The sequence below is a fragment of the Pelodiscus sinensis genome, chromosome 1, assembly GCF_049634645.1.
Source record: "Pelodiscus sinensis isolate JC-2024 chromosome 1, ASM4963464v1, whole genome shotgun sequence".
Classification (NCBI taxonomy): domain Eukaryota; kingdom Metazoa; phylum Chordata; order Testudines; family Trionychidae; genus Pelodiscus; species Pelodiscus sinensis.
The window spans coordinates 152644118-152666558 of record NC_134711.1 but is presented as its reverse complement, the minus strand read 5'-3'; the positions used below and the strand labels follow the sequence as shown (position 1 = coordinate 152666558).

The following is a 22441-nucleotide window of genomic DNA, read 5'->3' as shown; positions in this document are numbered from 1 at the left end:
ATCTAGGCTAGGGGAGGAGTAAAATTAAGGGGATTTTTTCCTTTCTAATCATTTCATTAAAATAAAAAAGTTTCTCTTGACCAAAACAGTTTAACTTGCTTTCTCATCTTCAGAAATTATGTAGATTTTGCATGCCACATATATTTGTACTAAGTAAAAACAAAATTAATGTGTTGCCAAGATCAGAGCAAAACCCAAAGTTTCCATCTAGCAATTGTATTGTTGTGAACTTAAACCTGGTCATGTGAATGACTGAGCTCATACAGCCAGGAGGGCTTAGTGAAAACCACACAAAGATACCGGAAGAAACCTTATGTGTAGCTACTTAAAATAGCATTTGGAAACAATCTGGGTGTTCTGGCTGTATGTCTTCAATTGGAAATAATGAAAATTAGCATTTTTAACATTTAAGCATCCTCCTCCCAGAAGGAATATTTCCAGGAAAATCACATCTATAAGACTGGGGAAGAGGCTTTGCGGTACCAGTTATAGGTTACTGTGATTAAGTTTATTATCATCCAAATGGGGTAATAGCAGGCTCCAGCGAAGAGATAGTCCTACTATCCCCTCTAATGGTATATACATAGTGAGCCCATAACACAGCCTTATTCAAAGCCCATTAAAGTCCATGGGAGTCTTTCCATGTCAGTGATTTCCAATTCCACTTAGTTCAGTTTATAGTTGAAAATGATCGATTGCTACCTGTCATCCCATCAATTTCACTCTGGAATCTAGGGGTATGTCTAGACTACATGCCTCTGTCATCAGAGGCATGTAGATTAAATTACCCGGCATAGGGAAATGAAGCCGCAATTTAAATAATCGCAGGTTCATTTAAATTAAAATGGCTGCCACGCTCTGCTGACGAGCTGATGATCAGCTGTTTGTCGGCAGATAGGGGCAGTCTGGACGCGCCGCTGTTGATAAGGAAGCCTTTGTCGACCAGCGCAGGTATGCCTCGTGAAACCAGGTTTACCTGCGCCAGTCAATGAAGGCTTCCTTGTCGACCGCAGCACATCTAGACTGCCCCGATCTGCTAACAAACAGCTGATCATCAGCTGGTCGGCAGAGTGCGGCAGCCATTTTAATTTAAATGAAGCCACGATTATTTAAATGATGGCTTCATTTCCCTATGCCGGGTAGCCAAATCTACATGCCTCTGACGACAGAGTCACGTAGTCTAGACATACCCTAGGAGTCCAGTTGGAATTTTAGAGACTTATGCATCATCAGTAGAATTTTGGCATAGGCCAAATTCTGCCCTCACATGCAGGCTAAATGGGTTCAGAACCTGCCCTGAGTCATACCCAATACCTTATGCACATTGTAATGATGATGTCATTCCATACCAATGCAGTGTAGTTCTTTGCAAGTGCATTTGATTTGGAAATTCTTATGAAAATATAGAGTCCCCCAGCTGCCAAAGTCACTCTGCAGAGCAGAACCACACTAGCGAGTTAGCAGTGACCAGTCATTCAAAGATTTATGTTCTTGTGATTAACTATAGATAACATTCTATTGGTGTCAGAATGAACCCCATATTTGGATCTTTAATGTAATTTTGTTATGCAAAGTCATTCAGGTAGTATTCAGTTCACTTGAAAAGTACACAGAGAAACCTTATCATCCAAGGACTAATATCATGCAATCGTAGAAATTTGGAGCTTACTGACCTCTGAAGCTCCCCTCCAGGCCAGCCTCCTGCACTGTGGCAGGACCAAGTAAATTAGAACATCCCTGACAGGTGTTTGTCCAACTTAGTCTCTACCAAAAAAGGCTTGACAACTGCCCATGGAAGCCAATTCCAGAGCTTCATTACCCTTACAGTAAGAAACTTTTCCCTACTATCTTACCCAAATCCCCTTTGCTGAAGAGTTTGCCTGCTATTCAGTGGAAAATGGAAAATAATTGATCACAGCCCTCTTTATACCAGCTCTTAACATATTTTGGAGATTGCCATCAGGTCAACGAAAAAAATCTGAAGCCTCTAAACTCACCAGTCACTTTTGAAAATTTGGCCCCATGTCCCATTCTTTCTCAATGAAGATTGTGCTCCTAAATCACTACAGTCCTTTTAAAAAAAAATCCCACCTTATCCCAAATAATATTAGCCAGTATTGGTAGTAATAGTTAAAAATAAGGCTGAGGGGATATTAATAGTAATGAATATAAAACAGAAGTTAGGAATGGTAGAAAATCGATGAGGGAAGGAAAGGGACACAAGAAATCTATGAGTACACAAATGCAATAAGTGGAAGTTAATTGTAATGAATATAAATCATATTATATAATTTATTTTTTATATCTGCTTTCACTTCCCTTCTAAAGCAGTTTTTTTTAAATCAGTATGACCTTCCTTCATTATGGGATTTTGGCGTTTTGGGCATTAGTAAGATGTTCTTAAAATATTCCCAATTATAATTTATATTTTTCCAATTAAATTCATCTTCCCATCTGATTTGTCTCAATTGTTTCCAGCTTTGTGACATGGACTCTATCAAAGCAGCAAGTGTGTACTACCTTGGAGTTTATTCTGTTTGCACATTATAAATGTGATCAAGACATGATTACTTGTACTTAAGCTACCATTGATTTTTAGTTGTGTGATCAGTGCCTCTCTCTCTCACAAAGCAAGGTCTGATAAATTTATCTATGTTGGTTGCAACACTTTTTGAGTTAGAAACTATCATATATTAGGTTTAGAAATTCCAAAGATGTTTTAGTACTGGCAGCATAAGACCTCCAGCATCACTCCATTTTCACCTCCTCCCACACATGTTGAAGAAGCCAGCCATTCTACTATGATCCGGTAGTTTGTAGGAATCACCAACTAATAGCCCATCTTGTGCTTTATCTGTTAGGACATTGATCCACAACCTTTCAGGAGAAATATCTTTCTAGTTACAGAAACATGTGACACTTTGTTTGAAAGAGTGCTACTCTTTCTCCCTTTTTGACCACTCAATCCTTCCTAAATATGATATAACCATTCATTTTAAACATTCTACTTGTGGGAATTATCCCACGAAGTTTCAAAAATACAAACTAGATCAAATGTATTTCATTAAGGCTACATCTACACTGCACAGTTAATTCCAGATAAGCTATTCTGAAATAGTTATTCTGAAATAGCACATCTACACAGCAGGGAAGCTTCAAAATTAGTCCAAAGCATGCTTCCCTGCTGTGTAGATGTGCTATCTCAGTTTAGAGCCCTAGGAGGAATTACTTAAAATAGACCTGGTGAGGGGCTATTTCAAAATAGCATAAGTGGAGTATCGTCTACACATGCCTTATTATGAAATAGCTACTTTGGAATAGGCATTATTCTTCATAGGATGAGGTTAACAGAAGTTGGAATAAACCATCCATTATTTCAAAATAATTTTGAAATAACACAATTGCTGTGAAGACACTCGCATAATTATTTTGGAGTGATGGGCATTATTCCGAAATAACTTTGCTATGTAGACATACCTTAAATGAGCAATTCCAATTCTTCCTGTTTGTAACCTAGGCTCCTAGCACTAGTGTATAGGAAATTGAAGACTTTCTTCTCTCCATGTCCTTTTGTTACTTGATTTGTTTTGTTTTCAACATGTTGATTTTTTGCTGAGTGCTCATATCTTCCCTATTCTTAATCTTTCCTTTTGTTATTTGTTTAACTTACCTTGAATCTTCTAACCAGCCTCTCCCTAGGAAGTTTGGGTCCCTTTCTATGGAGAGAGAGGTACTCCAAACTATATAGAACCCCTCTCCATGTGGAAGGTGGATCAGAGTTCCAGAAAACTGAAACCCTTCTGCCTACACCACTCATCTAAGAAGAAGTTTCATTTCCAGAATCTTCTATCTTCTGTCTTCCTTCAATTGTGGGACAGGAAGCAACCCAGGAGTATGTCTACACAGCATGGCTAAAGTCAGAATAAGCTACGGAACTGCAGCAATGTCAATTGCATAGCTTAAGTTGAAATAGCTTATTTCAACTTTTGGCACTGTCTACACAGTAGGAAGTCGAAGGAAAACACTCTTCCTTCAACTTCGCTTACTCCCTGTAAAATGAGGGTTAGCATGAGTCAGAGTAAGAAATCCTCCAGCTCAACATTATTTTGAAATAAAGACTTGTAGTGTAGATGCACTCTGTTATTTTGGAATAACATCAGTTGTTCCAAAATAATGCTGCTGTGTAAACGTGCCCTCAGAGATCACCTGAATGTTGTTATTCTTCGGAATGTTGTGTCCAAGTTCCCTGAGATCACGGGTGAAGGAGTTTGGCATAGGTGGTATTCACTTCGATCCTTCCTGTTGAAGGTAGGGGCCCAGGCAGAGACCGGTGCATCCTGGAGGTGAATGCCTAGCTGCATAGATGGTGACGCCAGAAGGGCTTTGGCTTACTCGACCACGGGATGCTATTCCAGGAAGGACTGCTAGGCAGAGATGGCGTTCACCTTTCGAGAAGGGAGAAGACCCTATTTTGACAGACTGATTAACCTAGTGAGGAGGGCTTTAAACTAGATTCGACAGGAACAGGTGAGCAAAGCCCACAAGTAAGTGGAGAACATGGAGACCTGGGAGATGGGTCGTAAATGGGAGGGAGCGTGGGCTATAATGACACAGAGAAAGGAGGATCAGTGCAAAACTTGGAGGTAAGGTCAAATCAGTATCTTAGATGCCTATATACAAATGTGAGAAGTGTGGGTAATAAGCAGGAAGAACTGGAAGTGCTAATAAATAAGGACAATTATGACATTGTTGGCATCACAGAAAACTTGGTGGGATAATACACATGATTGGAATGTTTGTATAGAAGGATACAGCTTGCACAGGAAGGACAGACAGAAAAAAAAGGGAGGAGGTGTTGCCTTATATATTAAAAATGAACACACTTGAAGTGAGGTGGAGATGAACATAGGAGACGGAAGTGTTGAGAGTCTCTGGGTTAGGCTAAAAGGGATTAAAAACAAGGGTGATGTCATGCTAGGAGTCTACTACAGGCCACCTACCCAGGTGGAAGAAGTGGATGAACAATATCATCCCAAAGCCCAAGATTTGGTGGTGATGGGGGATTTCAACTATCCAGATATATGTTGGAAAAATCACAGCGGGGCACAGACTATCCAATAAGTTCTTGGACTGCACTGGAGACAACTTTTTATTTCAGAAGGTTGAAAAAGCTACCGGGGGGGAACTGGTTGAGAATTTGAAAGTGGAAAGCAGCTTGGGTGAAAGTGATCATGAAATCAGAGAGTTCACAGTCCTAAGGAAGGATAGAAGGGAGAACAGGAAAATAGAGACAATGGATTTCAGGAAGGTGAATTTTGGTAAGCTCAGAGAGCTGATAGGTAAGGTCCCATAGGAATCAAGACTGATGGGAAAAACAGCTGAGGAGAGTTGGCAGTTTTTCAAAGGGACATTGTTAAGGACCCAAAAGCAAGCTATTCTGCTGTGTTGGAAAGATAGAAAATATGGCAAAAGACTGCTTTGGCTTAACCAGGAGATCTTACATTTTCTAAAAATAAAAAAGGAGTAATAAAAATGGAAAGGAGGAAAAATTACAAAGAATGAATATAGGCAAACAATACAGGAATGCAGGGGCAAGATTAGAAAGGCAAAGGTACAAATGAGCTCAAACTAGCTATGGGAATAAAGGGAAACAAGAAGACTTTTTATAAATACCTTAGAAGCAAGAGGAAGACCAAGGACAGGATAGGCCCACTGGTCAGTGAGGAGGGAGAAACAGTAACAGGAAACTTGGAAATGGCAGAGATGCTTAATGACTTCTTTGTTTCGGTCTTCACCGAGAAGTCTGAAGGAATGCCTAACATAGTGAATGCTAGGGGAGAGGGGGTAGGTTTAGAAGATAAAATAAAAAAAATGAACAAGTTAAAAATCACTTAGAAAAGTTGGATGGCTGCAAGTCACCAGGGCCTGATGAAATGCATCCTAGAATACTCAAGGCATTGATAGAGGAGGTATTTGAGCCTCTAGCTATCATCTTTGGAAAATCATGGGAGACAGGAGAGATTCCAGAAGACTGGAAAAGGGCAAGTATAGTGCCCATTTATAAAAACGGAAATAAGAACAACCCAGGAAACTACAGACCACTTAATTTAACTTCTGTGCAAGGGAAGATAATGGAGCAGGTAATTAAGGAAATCATCTGTAAGCACTTGGAAGGTGGCAAGATGATAGGGAACAGCCAGCATGGATTTGTAAAGAACAAATCATGTCAAACCAATTTGATAGCTTTCTTTGATAGGATAATGAGTCTTGTGGATAAGGGAGAAGAGGTAGATGTGGTATACCTAGACTTTAGTAAGGCATTTGATATGGTCTCGCATGATATTCTTATCAATAAACTAGGCAAATACAACTTAGATGGGGCTACTATAAGGTGGGTGCATAACTGGCTGGATAATTGTACTCAGAAAGTAGTTATTAATGGTTCACAATCCTGCTGGAAAGGTATAACAAGTGGGGTTCCGCAGCGGTCTGTTTTGGGACCGGCTCTCTTCAATATCTTAATCAACAATTTAGATATTGGCATAGAAAGTATGCTTATTAAGTTTGCAGATGATACCAAGCGGGGAGGGGTTGCGACTAATCTGGAGGATAGGGTTATAATTCAAAATGATCTGGACAAATTGGAGAAATGGTTTGAGGTAAACAGGATGAAGTTTAATAAAGACAAATGCAAAGTGCTCCACTTAGGAAAGAACAATCAGTTTTAAACATACAAAATGGGAAGCAACTGTCTAGGAAGGAGTATGGCAGAAAGATATCTAGGGGTTATAGTGGACCACAAGCTGAATGAGTCAGCAGTGTGATGCTGTTGCAAAAAAAGCAGACATGATTCTGGGATGCGTTAACAGGTGTGTTGTGAGCAAGACATGAGAAGTCATTCTTCCGCTCTACTCTGAGCTAGTTAGGCCTCAGTTGAAGTATTGTGTCCAGTTCTGGGCACTGCATTTCAAGAAAGATATGGAGAAATTGGAGAGGGTCCAGAGAAGAGCAACAAGAATTATTAAAGGTCTAGAGAACCTGACCTATGAAGGAAGGCTGAAAGAATTGGGTTTGTTTAGTTTAGAAAAGAGAAGATTGAGGAGGGACATGATAGCAGTTTTCAGGTGTCTAAAAGGGTGTCATAAGGAGGAGGGAGAAAACTTGTTCATCTTGGCCTCTGAGGATAGAATAAGAAGCAATGGGCTTAAACTGCAGTGAGGGAGGTTTAGGTTGGACATTAGGAAAAAGTTCAGGGTAGTCAAACACTGGAATAAATTGCCCAGTCCTAGTATTATATGATTCTATGACACAGTGTCATTAATGCCAATAGGAACCATCATCAATGGATCTTTACCTGTCAGCTTTCAAGTCTACCCAAACTTAGAGTGACATCTGGGATGCTGGCTCCAGGAAGACAGACCACTGTCCAGTTGTCCACCTGTCCCTTGTAGAATGTTGTTGAGGTTCTTCTGAGCATTGAATATTCAACAAGAATAATCTGACTTCCTGGGATGACTGGAGTGCTCTTTGCAGGAAAGTCTGATTTTTCTACAGGAATGTTCTGTACATCTCTCTCTTCCCTGGGACCTGGTATTGAATTGAAACTTCCAGCTATGTACAGTTCCTCCGAGTCTTCTTCTCTTGGGGTGTGTCTAGACTACATGCCTCCTTCGATGGAGGCATGTAGATTAGCCAGATCGGAAGAGGGAAATGAAGCCGCGATTAAAATAATCGCGGCTTCATTTAAATTTAAATGGCTGCCCCGATCTGCCAATCAGCTGTTTGTCGGCAGATCGGGGCAGTCTGGATGCGACGCGCCGACAAAGAAGCCTTTCTTCATCGGCACAGGTAAGCCTCGTGAAACCAGGTTTACCTGTGCCGATGAAGAAAGGCTTCTTTGTCGGCGCGTCGCGTCCAGACTGCCCCGATCTGCCGACAAACAGCTGATCGGCAGATCGGGGCAGCCATTTAAATTTAAATGAAGCCGCGATTATTTTAATCGCGGCTTCATTTCCCTCTTCCGATCTGGCTAATCTACATGCCTCCATCGAAGGAGGCATGTAGTCTAGACACACCCTTGGATGGCTACATTCCACCCTTCCTCATGTCTATCTCCAGCAATGTAGAATACTACCATGACCTCCTACCTCTAGTGGTTATTAATTACAAACCACCAGTCTTTTTCTCTGACTTCATCTCTCTCCAGTTTCTTGGTGACCAGTGTTATGGGGTGCTGCCTCAGAAGACCCCTTGGGGCTGCTTTCCAGTGTGTTGATAAAGCCACTGTCACTCACCTTCCTGCTCTCCTGGGCCCCTTACCACTCATTCCTGTTGGGCCAGATCTTCTGGTCTCCCCCAGACAAGGCACAGAACCTGAGATAACCCGCTTCCCCCTACCAAAGAACAATGAAGAAACTGAATCACTCCAGTTCTGGGAGAACACAGATCCAGGAAACCAACCCCCAAATGAGATCAAACCCCCAAATAAATCCATCTTTCACTGTGTTAGAGTTTCACACACTGAAAGCTCATTTCCACCTCTCCCTTCTTCCCTGGAAAATTACCTGGTCAAACTGATATCCCCCTACCAACTGGGGTAGTCATGTCTTCCAAAGATTAACCACTGCTTAGACTTACAGGACAAACATGGCAGTTCTCAAATCATTAAACTGACCACCCTGTTATTAAGGGGTCTGAGCTTTGGAAATATGTTTGATGGTTTTAATTTGCACATTTAAAACCATAAGCCATTCCATACGCCATATTCCTAACTTTACCTACTGAAATGATACATATACCAAAATAAGATACATAGATCCAGCAGATTGTGACATTAAAATTGATAGGTTGCATGAGGGAGTTTGTCCAAAGCATCCTTGAGTTATGTATATAAATATGCATAATACTATTTTATACAGCATTGTGGGGAGGTGCCACAGACAGCTCCATTCTTCCTTTAACCTGGAATTCTGGAGTTTCCTGAACCTGGCTGTCTAGGAATTACTCAGAGTTTCCAATTATCAGGAGCATCTCTCTAACGGTCCCTCCTGCACAGCCGCCATCTTGCACATGAAATCTTGTCTGAATTCAGGGATGAAAAAGACAACAGAGCACATCCCTGACATACTACTACCACTAAGTTCCTCTGAAAAATAGCACACTTTTCAATCTACATAGAAGTAATACGATGCTACGAGAGGAACAGGAATTTAACTGAAAGAAAGTCCCCCTGAGGAATTTGGAAACATCTGATGGGAAATTCTACTTATTGAGAGTTCTAAATAGAACAATGAATGGGGCCAAGTTATTACTTATTTATTTTATTGTATCTTACCAAATAAGGTATTCAAAGTCAGTCCATCCCAACACCCACAAAAGAAATGCTATGTAGACTCCTTTACTTTAAAAGTAGAAAGCAGTTCAGTTCTTGACAGCAGGAGAGAGTGTGTGCATGTGTGTTTTCAAAAATCACTTTGCCAGACTCAACAGCTTTAATCAGTTTAAGCGAAACTACAGTCTAATACATGCTGTGCACTTGCAAAAGTTAAATCTACCAACCAGGCAAGTTTTTCCCTTCCTCTCCATGAAAGCAGAATAGGAGCTGATCTTGAGAAAACAAACTCATTGTCCTCAAATGTCACAAAGCAGAAAGAACCAAATTATTCTTTCATTCCTTACTTGTGAAAGGGACTATAAACATTTGTGTTTTCTTGGTTCTCCTCTAACTTTGTTATGCGGTGCAGTTCTGCAGGAGTGTGAAAGTTCCAAAATATACTTCTTTAGGGGAAGCGAGGTGCTAATGGAAATTATATCAACCATGTACTATTCATTAGCAGTACAAGGACAGCATCTCATAGTCAAGTTCTCTCACACACACTCGTTCAAACACACGTTTACTCCCAATTCATTCTCAAAAAAAGGAGAGAAGAAAAATAAATAATTAAATAAATAAACCCTGTGTCAGATGGCAGTTTTCCACAGGCCTTTCCTTGGCCACACACTATTTTAGGATAGCTACTTCAAAAACCACACAGAATGGTTACTAAGGAAACCAGAAACTATGGTAACTCAGAGCAGCCTTTCTTGTCCCAATGAAGGAGGGAGGGAGAAGCCATTCGTGCAATATCCCTTTATCTTTGCATTCAGCTGTAGGTCCTGCCTTCCTCCTCTCTTCAGACAACAGCTGCAGCAATACTTTTGATTCTTGTCCCTTTCTCTTTCTGAGGACTATAATCCATGCATCGGACAAAGTGGTTTTTTACCCTCAAAAGCTTATGCTCAAATAAATCTGTGAGTCTTTCAAGTGGCACAGGACTCCTTGTTTTTGCAGATATGAACTAACACAGTTACCCCTGAGACTTGTCTTTGGCTACGTTAACCCTTGAGCATGAGCACTAATCCATGAGGCAAAGTGCTAAGATACTTGACTTTTACTCTCGAAAATAGCTGCAGGTTTTGTTTGATGTTGCCGGCTTTGCCATGTTAATATGCACGTGCATTTGAAATCACCATGCTTGTATGCCTGAAAGAAGAACACACACATACCAAACAACATTGTCCTTGAAAAACAGGTGAGCCCAGCCATCACAGCTAAGCTAAATCAAAACTGAGAACATGCATTTTTATTTCACAGTACAATTAAATAACAAGAATGAGTAGTAGAAACTGGAGGCAATTGTCCCTAAGATGTTATTAATAAAGCGACCTTACCAAAAATGTCCCCGTTCACTCCTCTCAATTTTCCAAATATTTGCAGTTTTAGAAAAGAAAACCCGAAGCATTACTCTATTATTACCAAAGTTATTTCTGGGTGAATCTGTTAAAACAATACTTTCAAAAAGTCAAATCAATCTGAAAATGAACATATCTTAAGTGCACCCTGCTTTCTGTACAAGTAACCAGCACTACTTAAAACAGAAAGTGCATTTTCTCACAATGGCAGAAACAAAGTCTTCCACAGATGTTTCAGATTCATTTGGAAAAAATGAGAGCTCAGCACAGCCTCTACTTGTGTGATAACATGGGGATATGTATGGTTTTCACAGTTACATTCTGTTACCTGCACAGTGAATTAAATGGATCCCAGCGTAGAGGATCACTACAAACAATTCTGTGCCTTATTCTGTGGCTGAGGTGGGACCTCATAACAGACCCATTGCACAAGAATGGATTTTACTTAGACAGTTGTTCATACATAAAATGGGCAGAATTAGCTGCACCATCAAAATTGAGCCCATCATTTTGAACACATAATTAGCTATTCATCATTAGCCATATAGGAGATGACCAAAGCTACCCTTCTACAAAAGAGGTGTGTTCACAGACACAGATCAGAGTTCTTCAGTGAAAAAAAAATCCCTTTAGTGATTTCTGTCTGAGTGATTCAGAAATAAAGCAACCATATGGAATATCTGAACTCAGAGTTTTGGCTCAGCCTGTTCAAAGATAGACATCCATAAGGCAGATTCTGACCAAATGCCCCTTGCTCCCCTGCAAAATTCAAAAAGGTAGTTAGATCCAGGGTTTTGACCCAACATTTGGAACTAAAGGAAAATAAAAAAAAATAAAGACTAACACAAGAAAAAACTAATATGTTTGTTGCTTCCTCCTACATTCACTACTCTCCAGATAATCAAGTTGAAGTTTCTCCAGCCTCCTCCTCTTCCTTCTTGACAGGTTTCAAAAATCATGAAACCCATTTGCTGTCGATTGTGAGGTCAGTCCAAAAATAAGACAGATCTGCCTTGCCTCAGCCCTTCAAAGCTGGTAGTGGAAACCCTCCCACCTAGGCCTTCTGCTAATCATAGAAACATAGAACACCAGAACTGGAAGGGACCTTGAGAGGTCATTGAGTCCAGACCCCTGCCCTCACAGCAGGACCCAGTACTGTCTAGACCAGTGTTTCTGAAAGTGTACTATGGAAACACTTTCAGAAACACTTTAACTGGCCGCCCTGGTTTGTTTATGGACTGGCGCCATAGCCACAGAGCCTCGCAGCTCCCATTGGCTTTGTTTCACCCTTTGCAGCCCAGCGGACCAGCGGGAAATGGTGGCCTGGCCTGCGGTACATTTTCAGAAACACCGGTCTAGACCATCCTTGATAGATATCTATCCAACCTTCTCTTAAATATCTCCAGAGTCTCTATGGTCCTCCTTAGAATCCACCAGACACCAACTGAATCTGGACTGAAACACAAACCCAGCTCCTAGAAAAAAGCACGTGGCTTCTTAGACCAGTGTTGATGACTTAATGGCACCATGGTTTTCCTCAGTGGAGAAAGGGAAGTATGTTGCCACTGGCTAGAAGAGAGCTCTCCAACTAACTTTGACGTACCTGTATGCTCCATAGCATCATAGTCAGATGACAGCTCATTATGATGTCCCCAACCTCTGTACTGCACTTGTAAGAAGAAGAAAGGGATAACAAGTCAGTAAAAGAAAATCCGTGTTTCAGTTTTAAAGGGCTTGATGGTCTAGTTGACAATCTTTACATCTGCTGACTCTTCGTATTGTTCTTTCTACGAAAGTGAATCTACAAAAAAAAGTAAAAAAAAATGGCTCAAATTGGCAGAAGAGCTCCTCAGAGAGATGAAATAAAGCTGATCTGTTGAATCCGTATGTTTGGAAAATCTGTGCTACTATTAAGTCTTAAAAAATGTGCCCAGCTCCATAAATCCTGTTCGATGATAAAACTATCTAAATCCGTTTTTTTTCCTTCTCTGCCTCCAATGCTATAGCAGCATTTTTCCTAGGGTCACAAGAGGTATGTGCTCTTCCTGTCAAATAATTTAGATCACCTTATCACCTCGTTAACCAGCTAGAAATGCACATGCATCTAGCTGAAGAGACTAGAGTTCATAAAGGTGCATGCATCATGCACATTTCCTGACCATCCCATGCTGATGTCAGTGAAATGGCTCTTGTGATCCACCAGTTCCTCTAACACCATTGAGAAGGACACCTTGAGGTTTATGTACTCTTGGCAAGGTGGTTAGGTGCCAAGATAGGGATATAGGCTCCATCTATAGCCCCACTACTTTTAGGCAAAGCCATCCTCTATGTCCTGCATGTTTCCCAGAGTCACTGCCCTTCATAGCAGAATGGTATTGATTGACTTGGCTTCTTGAATCACAGCAGCCCCCAATGTAGATTTTCCACTCTTAATTGATTGTCAGCTGATCAGTGGCTGTCTGGCTTTGCAAGTTTCCATGAGGTTATTGCAACTCACTTCACAACTGTCAGAGCTGGTCTCATTCTGCTATTGCTGCACTTCACGGCAGGGAAAACAATTTCCACAGTTCCATTAAAGTGGCCTGAGGCATGTGAAAGTTTATTACCACTGCTGATGGTCCCACAGCTGCATGATTATTCAGTCCCACCAATCTGTGTTTGTCTCTGTGACAGGGCATGTGCCCTGTACTGGCCCTTTAAGGGCAAACTCCAGCCCTGAGCAAGGGCTGAGTGTAAAGCCCCCGCTGAGGCAGGTCTTGCTAATGAGGGCCCAGCTGGGGGCTATATAATGAAGGGCTCCTGGAGGGAGTGAGAGAACTGACTGTGGCTCTGGACAGAGAGTAGCAGGGACCTAACTGCAGGGGAAGCAGGTCTTCACCCCCCCCAGAAGGGGACGCAGAGAGACCAGAGTGGGCACTGTCAGAGGGCAGTGTCTGGAAGAGGATGCCGTGACCAAGGAGAAATGCAGGGAGACACCACCTAGAGAGAGGCATCCAGCGAGGCAAGAGAGATAATTCCCAGGACGGACGGCTAGGGGCACCAGCCCTGTGACAGTCTCTCAGCACCAGAAGTGGCATTCTACTGTGTCAAGAAGATCAAATGTCACCAGCACCTGCCAATTTCTCATCTCAAGTACTTCTCACAAGTGTCTGTTCCCGGCTTCCTCAGATTCTCCCTCGTTCTGGCAGCTCCTGGCTAGGCTCTGGCCATGATGCAGAATAAGGTGCAAGGGGTTTGCTATGATTGCCATAGTACTTTGCTGCTGAATGGGCTCCATGCTTGCTCTGTTATGGCATCTGCATGGATAACCAGGGGAAAAGAGGACACAAAAAAGACTGCCATTGTTTTCAAGCAAAAGGGGGAGGATGAGATGAGTGTGTTATAGGACACTAATGACATGTACCCAGAACCACCACTGCACTGCTTTGGTTCCATCAGGCACTGGGAGCATAATCCAGAATGCAAAGAGGTGTCAGGAACTGTAGCTACCCACAGTGCATTGCTGTCAAAGTCGATAGAGACCTTACTGAGGATGCACCATACTGAGGACCATTGAACTCTTGAGCACAGTAAGGACATGCACCTTTGACTTTACACAATTGGGTGCTAAAAATCAACCTTAATAAATTCAACCTTACCTCAGAGTGCAGACTATGAATATATGATTCTCCTAAAATTTGGAATCTTTAAGACCTAGTACAAACAAGGAAGCAACGGTAATAAATAATGCAGGTGTCTGAACAATGGACAAGAGTTACCTCTGCTAATACAGTTTCCCCTCTGGAGGCAGGTGAAGGAAGAACTGCATAGGAAGTAATTAGTTTTGCAATGGGAAACAAATCAATTGCAAAAGCAAATTTCCAATCCTGTCTAACACACTAACAGGGAGCATAACATTGATTTTTTTCAGGTTTTATTAGTCTCTGGTCAGGTGTGATTGTTCTTGTCCAGAAGGTGACAACTTTCAGTGAGGAAGGATATTGTTAGTTCCCTGCCTCATATCCTTCAGAGGTACATTTTCAAGGCACTGTGCATGTACTTAGCCATCAAAATCCCAGTGTCCCAATGACCTCTAAGTCAGGGGAAAACTTCAGAGTATCTTGAGTCCATCTCAATTCAGGAAAGAATATACTTATTTTTAGATTTAAGCAGTGCTTTTTCTATGATAGTACTTATTGCCTGGCATGCAGTGCTGGCATCTCTAGACTCCATACCAGCACCTCCAGTCAACAACTTTTCCTCTGGAGTACTGGCACCTTTTTTTTTTTTAAACAAAAAAAGCATTGGATTTAAGTATTAGGTAAAAAGATACCTATCCGCAGTTCTTGGTGCCTTAGCACACTACTAACAATAACATTATATCTCAGCAGCATTAAATGATTAAGTCCATGGAAGCACCATTAGACACCTACAAAAACTCCTTTCTATTCCATCATCATCTAGGCACTAGGTTGAAGGAGACACTCAACCTTCAAAAACCCAGTTCAACAGATCCTTTTGCCCAGAATTCAGATTCAGAATTCAGCTGAACTAATTCAGAGGAGGGATGCATCTGGACAATCAATTACTGGTTTTCAGATTAATCTCCCCCTCCCTCCATTTTTCCTTATTTTATTAAACCTTCCAAAATACCATCACTCTTAAATATTACACATAAAATTTAAAAACGTGCTTCAGTGGGATTTATGTATGCATGTAAGTGCTATCCTGAATAGATGCTTTCTAAAGTCAGGGCCTTAGTGACTTCCCTGCACCTTTGAAAAACAACTCATTAATAATGGTACGTTATTTCGAAACATTTAATAAGATGAGTAAAGAATTGGATGGATCAAAAGACTGGTAACTGATTGCACAGATCTTTTCATCCATTAGGTCCATAGCCAGCCTGGGATTTTAGTGCTCTCTGTCCAGTTCTCATGGGATAAGTGTCCATGTCACACAATGAGTATTAACTGGAAACATGTTTGCCAGTTGACTTGAGAGACCCAGGACTTTGTGGGCTCAGGGCTCATAGGCAAACTCTATTAAAATATATTTTGTTTACCTTTTAAAATTAGGTAACACAGAGGCAAACATCAGAATACTCACCCACTCAAAGTAATTATTAGTTCAATAAGCAGTTCAGCTGTTGTGAGAAAATATTAAAACGACCTTCCAGAATATGAGTATTATGAGTACTATGGTGCTTCATCAAAGTGTGAATGTGCCAAGAGAATTTGAGATGTTTAATAATGTTGATTTACAGTTGCTTTAATTGTGTTGAGAGGTTACCTCCACAGATCAGAGTAAAAGGATAACAGAGCACAAAATCCTACATCCAAATTAAAGAAATGTTACTAATAATAAAATACAGAAAGGATCAGACAGCTAGTATATGGGAAAAATTCATCAAACTCTTCACCAAACAAGTGCAACATGATATATTCTATCATTTAATGCTAATTATAAACTATCCTTAAAGGTCCCTTCAGGACAATATTCATACTTATTTACAGAGTAATGCAGGCCAGATTGCTGCTTATGCATTAAGAATTCCTCAGAGGATTTCATCGTTGGGATGCAAATAAGCAGCACCCTTTCTCTAACATTAACATTTTCACACAAAGAAAAATTATTAAAATACTACTAAAAACAAGAATGCTCTGTTAAGATGTTAGTTCCTTTGATGCTGTTATGTTGTATGAAACCTGGTGGAGTTTCCACCCAAAGAACAAAGAGTACATGTTTACTAAAGGCTCAAAGCATCGCCTCTCCTGGTATAATGACAAGCAGGTGTGGCATAGTGGGGGTGTTGTCCCCTCTTGTAGTTCGGTGTTCACTCGGTTGTTACATTCACTCTTTGCTGTATTGTTCTGTGTGTGTGCACATGTACCTCAGTTCCTTCCCGGCCACTGCAGCTCACTCTGCATGAGGAGAGAGAAGTTGGGTATAACTCCCTGCGGAGGTGTACTGGGCACAGACACCTGAGGGCCAGACATAGAAGCATAGAATCATAGAATACTAGGACTGGAAGGGACCTCGAAAGGTCGTCAAGTCCAGTCCCCTGCCCTCATAGAGATAACAACGCCTGCCTGGGAAGGGAGACAAAGGATAGGTGGGGCTGACATCAGACTGGAGGTTAAGGCCTGGGAGAAGAGTCAGTCTCCACTGGGCTAGGAGCAGAAAAGGGGCTTAGGGCAGGAAAGGGGGGAGAAGGGCCCGGGACCCCGTCTCCCCAAGAGGAATAATGCTGCCTGCTCTTGCTCCCTGTGTTAACATCGATCCTATGCTACGCTGTGTCCCTGTGAACCAATAAACCTTCTATTCTACCTGCCAGCTGAGTGTCACATTTGGCTGTTGATGGGGGTGCAGGGCTCAGGGACTCCATGACAGCAGGTAGTTCCAAAATAATGCCAGCTTAAACATGCCAGGCTAAGCCTTCTCCCCAGTCTTTGTGTATATGGGGTTGCTTCTTTTGTGACCTGTCCTTCCAGACTTACCTCCCTTTGCTATTATGTCCATCTGTAAGAACATAAGAACAGCCATACTGAGTCAGACCAAAGGTCCATCTAGCTCAGTATCCGGTCTTCCAATAGTGGCCAATACCAGCTGCTCCAGAGGGAATCAACAGAACAGGTAATCATCAAGTGATCCCTCCCTCTCTCACATCCCTAGACTCTGCTGAGTCATACCTGTTCCAGCAATTAAGCTGCAACTTCTGGCAGAATCCTTTTGCCAGTAGCTATCACAGTGGGGTAGCAAATCAATCCTTATTCCATGTGACTGTATTGCTCAAAATCACATGGCCTATTTTTAAATATATTGCTCAAACGACTGCCTCAGCTCCTTCTGCCCCCGCTGTTTATTTTGATTCATCAGCATCTTCTCCCAAGTAGTTGAGAGAACTTGCATATTACAGACAGAGACCCACGTGTAGCCACCAGGTGATAACACTCTGGATAAAACATGGTGCAGAGGAAGAGCTAGAATTCAGCAAAGTTCACCATTTCAGTCCTACAGGAAATTCCAACATTTCAAAATTGGACTTTTCTCCCAAAAATGGGAAGAAATTTCAGCATTTTTCACATACCAAAATTCCCCCCCAAATTAATTTGGAATTGTCAACATGTTTCACTTCATTTCTATGAACTGACACAAAACTGTGTATGAAATGACACAGCTTAGTTTTGAGTCAGTACCTTACTAAATTGCATTTCCCTGTCAGAGACACTTTGCTTTACAGGAGTTGTCATTCAGAAGCCTGATACCACTAGTTTCCCATAATGCTCCTGTGACGGGGCGCGCCGCCCCCACACCCCGTCCGGCGGCCCGCCCCGCACTCAGCCCGCGGTCGCGCTGTCCCTCCTGGGCGCCACCCAGGGAGCGCGGCGGCACTGCGAGGCCTGTTCCCTGGCCGCGGCCCGGATAACGGGCGGCGCGGCGGAGGCGGGGCTGCGTCCGGACGGCAACGTAGGGTGGGGGCGGAGCCTCGGCGACGTGACGGTTGACGTCACCGGGCACACGCGCACGGCGGGGGCGGAGCCTGGTGACGTGGCGCTTTGCGTCGCCCGGGCCGGACGCCGGCGGGGAATTCAAAAGGGGGAGGGAGCAGAAGGAAAGGGGGAGAGCACGGAGGAGCGAGGAGGAGAGGAGGGAGACGGAGAGCGAGTGAAGGAGGAAGGAGCGGACAAGGAGGAGAGAGCGGAGGCGGGAGAAAGAGCGGAGGAGGAGAGGAGAGGGGGACAGAGGAGGAAGGAGGCACCGGGCACTGGAGGAGAGGCACGCAGCACGAGGAGGAGGGGAGCGGAGGAGCACAAGCGGTGAGAGGGACGTCAAAAGGGGGGCAAACAGATTCACGGCGGGAAGCAGGACGGGCTCCCGCGTTACAGCTCCCAAGAATCACGATGCACCACACTACTTAGTCAGGCTATGTCTAGACTGCAGGCTTATTTTGGAATAACCTTCAGAAGATATTTTCCGAAAAAACTTCTTCCCAAAGAAAGCGTCCACATACAAAAATGTGATTCAATATGGACACTATCTCGCATTTAAGCTGTGATTATAGATGGAGTTGCCACCAGGGCACCTGTGCTTTTTTCCTCTTTCCTCTTCTTTCAAAAGAACTCCCTCTTCCCCGTCCACACATGCCTTTTTCCAAAAGAACTCTTTCAGATAAAGGCTTCTTCCTCGTAGAAAGAGGATTACCAACACTGTAAAAACCCCTCTCTTCTTTCAATTTACTTTCAGGAGAATGCGATTCCAGTGTGATTGTAACTGAGGTGTTGTTGCAAAAAAAGTTGTTTTTCCGACAAAACTCTGTAGTGTAGATGTACCTTAAGAGAACAAACACAATTACATTATGAGAGATGTAGTCCTTCATAAGATTCTGCCATAAGAGAGAATGGGGGCCTACTTATAACTCCGATATGGCACTGCACAAATGTAATTTCAAGTGTTGTTGAACTCATTTGAAATTGATTTGGATCACTATAAAAAAAAGATTTTCATTTGAACTGAACCAAACCCAAAATTAAATATTTTATTTCAATTTTCCCAATTTAAAAGTCTGACTCCTATCATGCTAATGATAGAAGCCTTGTCTTCCACCTTTCCTGTTGAGGTCTCAATATTACGTGCAATATAGCCCCTACACATAAAATGCTTCTCTGACCACTACTTCAAAACCACTGCTCTCTCCACCTTCAAATCCCATCTCAAGTCCCACTTTTGCAACACCTTTAAAAAAAACACAGGATGAGGGGCAGTTAGGTATAACTGAGGTACATTTTCATAGAACCATAAGCTGGAAGAGACCTCAGAAAGTCATCAAGTCTAGCCCCCTGTCCAAGGCAAGACCAATTCCAACTAATTAAAATGTCATAATTGCATATATTTAGATAGTGTCCCTCTCACGGATACGTAGCATATTATTTACTTTCATGGGCTGCAAGAACTTACCAGGATCCATGTCTTTCCCAGTGTTTGCAGAGTGCCTAGAACAAATGGATCCCTGTGCTATGTAGTAGAAGTAGTAAATAGAAACTTGGATGGCTTTTCTGACTCTAAGGAGTTTCAGACAAATATTTTCAGAATGTGTAAAGTTGGAAAATGGGATCAAGATCCAGCTTCCACTATTCATACTGAATGAAACAAATTTCTCTTTAAATTTGCCTCCAACATGGACATATGAATCAAGTTTGAAAGGCTTTTATCAACCCATTAAAAATTAACTGCTTTTTATAGATTAGGCAGTTTGTAATATGAATATCTTTGCATTTTAAAAAAAAATCCTTATGTGAATATATTCCTTTTCCACTGGCCAACAGGGAGCTTTGATGAAGCGAGCTACAATTTAAATGGGCTATTATTACTTCCTATATCAATATTTTAAAGTAAGATACTTTAACGTCATGTCTCTGAATTCAAAAATAAAGAGGCTTCAGGGCATCAGTGCCACTGAATGCTTTTAAATAAAGCTGAGTCCAGGAAGTGCCCTGAATGGAACACATATTAATCAGCATGATTACTTGCACCTCTCCCCACATTCCCCAAAATAGCTTTTGAGCAAAGATGTTTTCAGTATTGTTTTCGTTGTGTCATTCTTTGGATATTAGAGAGACAAGGTGGGTGAGATAATACCTTTTACGGGACCAACTCTCTCACCAACAGAGGTTGGTCCAATAAAAGATATTATCTCATGCACCTCATCTCACTAGAGATAGATATGACTTTTTGAGTTGAAGTGACCTCGGTCCAACATAATATTTACACCATTGACTGAAATGATACATAGCCAAGAAGCAGCAGATAGGCTCTTGTTAAGGAGAAGTCAGGTACTATAGAGAATGGTACATCCTTAATGTAATCAGCTTATTTATACACCTGCACCAGGCCTATAGCACAAGTGGTCATATACATCAAGCAGGCAAGCCCCTCTTCCAGGGACCTCAGCTCATTCAACAAAGTAAAGTTCCCAGAGTAAAACTCAAGAACTGACTCTAGTTAGAGAGATTCAAGTAGATGGCAAACTCTCTTGCTACTTGCAACAGCGCCCCCAAAGATACTGCATTAGAGAAACACCCCCCCCCCCCCACACACACACACAGCATTTCTTCTAAGATTAAAATGTTTTTTCCATGATAAGAAAAAGAACTTGTATGGCTATGTGCAGGGCTTGACAAGCGGTGGCGAGCCGGCTTGACCATGCTGCGGCGCAGTGCCGGCTTAAAATCTATTCACCCTGGGTGAGTAGATTGACTAATTTGTTGAGCCCTGGATATGTGCCACAGTGCCTTTTGGTGACCTCTGCCATAAAATATATCATCAGTATCAAATACAGGATCTATGGAGACAAATAATAATCCCTTCTGAATCAGTCTATGAAAGCTTGAATTACCATTGGATTCTGGTCCACTTTATAATTTAAAAGATTAATTTTGGGAAACAGGAAGGGATAACTCTGACTTGCCTGAGACCAATCACTGCCCTCAAGAACAGTCATGTGACTTAGGGTATGTCTACACTACAGCGCTATTTTGAATTAACTTAATTCAAAATAGTTAATTTGAATTAAGCTAATTCAAAATAACGCATCTAGACACAAAATCTAATTTGAAATAGCTTTTTGCTATTTCAAAATAGCATGTCCACACTGATGGATGCTGGATCGCATTTAAGGGCAGCTGAAACCGTTTCCAGCAGGGCATCAGGTCAGTAGTTGCTTTGTGTGGCTGCTGTCTGAGGCTTGTGCTTAAAGGGACCCCCCTGGACAGCCAGTTCTCACCTTTCCCGCTTGCTTGCCTACCTCGCTGAGGGTCAGCAAAGCATTTTCCACTCTGTCTCATTTGGTCGCTCTCATTTGGGACACCACAGCACTCGGCACCATGGAGCCAGAGCCACCCCTGGGCACTCTGGTGCTCATGTTGAATATCTTGCTGCAAACCTGGAAGTAATTGCTGGAGGCTGCCTGGCGCTCCCCTGCCCCTACTGGGGGCCATGGAGGAGCGGCGCCCAGATGCCAGCATACCCCGCTGCATCTGGAGTCTGGACACCAGCAGCGACTGGTGGGATCACATTGTCCTGGAGCGCTGGGAAGACCAGCAGTGGATCCAGAACTTCAGGATGAAGGACACCTTCCTCGAGCTCTGTGAGTGGCTTGCCCCTGCTCTGCGGTGACAGGACACATGCATGAGGCCCGCCAGTCCCCTCCAAAAGCTGGTGGCCATTGCCCTGTGGAAGCTCTCCATGCCAGATAGCAACTGATCCGTCGTGAAGCTGTTCGGCATGGGGAGATCCACCATCAGAGCAGTGCTTATGCAGGTACAGCACTCACCGGCCACTGGGCCAGGAGGGGAGGGGCTGCAAAGAGGACATAGGCTGCCCTGTGGAAAATGGGAGGAAGGTGGTGTAAGTGCCCTCCCCGCAAGGGTTCGGTCTGTCCCAGCTACGCTACAGACCACCTGTGGTGGCCAGGATTGCAGCGGGGGTTGTTCCTGGGAGTGGGGCATGGAGCAGTGGCAGGGAAAGAACACTCCCAGCCACCCAGGAACCCCAGTGACCCTCGGTTTTATGTTTCTCTCTGCAGGTGGCCAAGGCCATTAACAGAGTGCTGCTTTGCAAAGTCATCCGCCTCACCGACCTGGACGCAGTCATCCAGGGGTTTGGTGCCCTGGGCTTTCCCAACTGTGGGGGAGCAATCAATGGGATGCATATCTCCATCCATGCCCCGGAA

At 42.7% G+C, this 22441-nt stretch overlaps 1 long non-coding RNA gene across 1 annotated transcript in view; it reads right to left on the bottom strand.

Moving 5' to 3' along the window:
• Positions 1-10870: 10870 nt before the first annotated feature.
• LOC106731545 (uncharacterized) overlaps positions 10871-22441 on the bottom strand; it is a 48533-nt gene continuing 36962 nt past the window's right edge. Inside the window, exon 4 of the long non-coding RNA XR_012897497.1 lies at positions 10871-12532. This is a non-coding gene — a long non-coding RNA (uncharacterized LOC106731545). The remainder of the gene's footprint in view (positions 12533-22441) is intronic.